A 2,500-nucleotide genomic window follows, 5' to 3' on the forward strand; every position below is an offset into this window, starting at 1 on the left:
ATATATATACAAGCCCCCCCGCGCGCGTAAGTCGTTACGCGCCATAATAGTTACGCGCCATTGTAGTTGTGTCCCTATGTCCCACCTGTGAATATAGATATATATATATATATATATGGTTTTAACTACGTAAAACTTGCGAATATACAACATTCTTTGCTGTCCCATTGTCTTTGCATATAAATAGATTGTCAGGTTATCCCCCTGTTTCCCCCGGTGTCCCCGTTGTAGTTGTGTCCCTGTGTCCCGGTCGTCATTTATATTCCCTGTGTCCCGGGTCCCGGTCATCATTTGTATCCCGGTGTCCCGGTCTGTATATACATTCGTTTTTTAGTTTTGTTTTTCTCCTTTATTTTTTTCCTTTTTTTTTCTTTTTTAGCTTATTTAGATTTTTAGATTTTTTAGTTTTTTTTATTAGTTTTTAGTTTTTATTTCTTTTTAGTTTTTTTGTCCCGGTCGTCATTTATATCCCCCTGTTTCCCCCGGTGTCCCCGTTGTAGTTGTGTCCCTGTGTCCCGGTCGTTATTTATATTCCCTGTGTCCCGGTCGTCATTTGTATCCCGGTGTACCGGTCTGTATATACATTCGTTTTTTAGTTTTGTTTTTCTCCTTTATTTTTTTCCTTTTTTTTTCTTTTTTAGTTTATTTAGATTTTTAGATTTTTTAGTTTTTTTATTAGTTTTTAGTTTTTTTTTCTTTTTAGTTTTTTTGTAGTTTTTACCTTCTTTTTAGTTTTGTTAATTTTTTTTTTTACTTGTGTCCTGGTCGTCATTTATACTCCCTGTGTCCCGGTGCTTTGTTGATTGCTAATCGAACATTCCTTTTGTCCTGGTCGCTTTCTCTTTGAGTGTCGTCATTTATTTTTTTCTTTTTTAGTTCTTTTAGTTTTTACCTTTTTTAGTTTTTTTTTAGTTTTTAGTTTTTTTAGTTTTTTACCTTTTTTTAGTTTTTTTAGTTTTTTAGCTTTTTATTTTTTTTATTAGTTTTTAGTTTTTTTGTAGTTTTTGCCTTTTTTTTTTAGTTTTTTGTCCTGGTCGCTTTCTCTTTGAGTGTCGTCATTTATTAGTTTTTTCCTTTTTTTTTTTTAGTTTTTTATTGGTTTTTACCTTTATTTTAGCTTATTTTTCAGTTTTTTCCTTTTTTTTAGTTTTTTTTTATTTTTTATTTTTTTAGTTTTTTACCTTTTTTTAGTTTTTTTAGTTTTTTTAGTTTTTTAGCTTTTTTACTTTTTTTATTAGTTTTTAGTTTTTTTTTGTAGTTTTTGCCTTTTTTTAGTTTTTTCAGTTTTTTTTTAGTTTTTTATTGGTTTTTACCTTTATAGTTTTTTTAGTTTTTTAGCTTTTTTATTTTTTTTATTAGTTTTTAGTTTTTTTTGTAGTTTTTGCCTTTTTTTAGTTTTTTCAGTTTTGACGTCACCTAATCCAGTTTTTTCAGGTGACGTCACCTGACACATCCATCCACACATCCATCCACACATCCACAGACAGACAACTTATTTTATATATATAGAAGATATATATATATATATATATATATATATCTATATATATAAAAATAAGTTGTCTGTCTGTCTGTGGATGTGTGGATGGATGTGTCAGGTGACGTCACCTGAAAAAACTGGATTAGGTGACGTCAAAACTGAAAAAACTAAAAAAAGGCAAAAACTACAAAAAAAAACTAAAAACTAATAAAAAAAATAAAAAAGCTAAAAAACTAAAAAAACTATAAAGGTAAAAACTAATAAAAAACTAAAAAAAAAACTGAAAAAACTAAAAAAAGGCAAAAACTACAAAGAAAAACTAAAAACTAATAAAAAAAAGTAAAAAGCTAAAAAACTAAAAAAACTAAAAAAACTAAAAAAAGGTAAAAAACTAAAAAAAATAAAAATAAAAAAAAACTAAAAAAAAGGAAAAAACTGAAAAATAAGCTAAAATAAAGGTAAAAACCAATAAAAAACTAAAAAAAAAAAGGAAAAAAACTAATAAATGACGACACTCAAAGAGAAAGCGACCAGGACAAAAGGAATGTTCGATTAGCAATCAACAAAGCACCGGGACACAGGGAGTATAAATGACGACCAGGACATAAGTAAAAAAAAAAAACTATCTATCTATATATAAAAATAAGTTGTCTGTGGATCTGTGGATCGTGGATCAGGTGACGTCACCTGAAAAAACTGGATCAGGTGACGTCAAAACTGAAAAAACTAAAAAAAGGCAAAAACTACAAAAAAAACTAAAAACTAATAAAAAAATAAAAAAGCTAAAAAACTAAAAAACTAAAAAAAGGCAAAAACTACAAAAAAAACTGAAAACTAATAAAAAAGCTAAAAAACTAAAAAAACTAAAAAAAAGGCAAAAACTACAAAAAAACTAAAAACTAATAAAAAAAATAAAAAAGCTAAAAAACTAAAAAAACTAAAAAAAGGTAAAAACTAAAAAATAAATAACGACCGGGACACAGGGACACAACTACAACGGGGACACCGGGGGAAACAGGG

The sequence above is a fragment of the Artemia franciscana genome, chromosome 19 (assembly GCF_032884065.1).
Source record: "Artemia franciscana chromosome 19, ASM3288406v1, whole genome shotgun sequence".
In the NCBI taxonomy this organism is placed as follows: Eukaryota; Metazoa; Arthropoda; class Branchiopoda; order Anostraca; family Artemiidae; genus Artemia; species Artemia franciscana.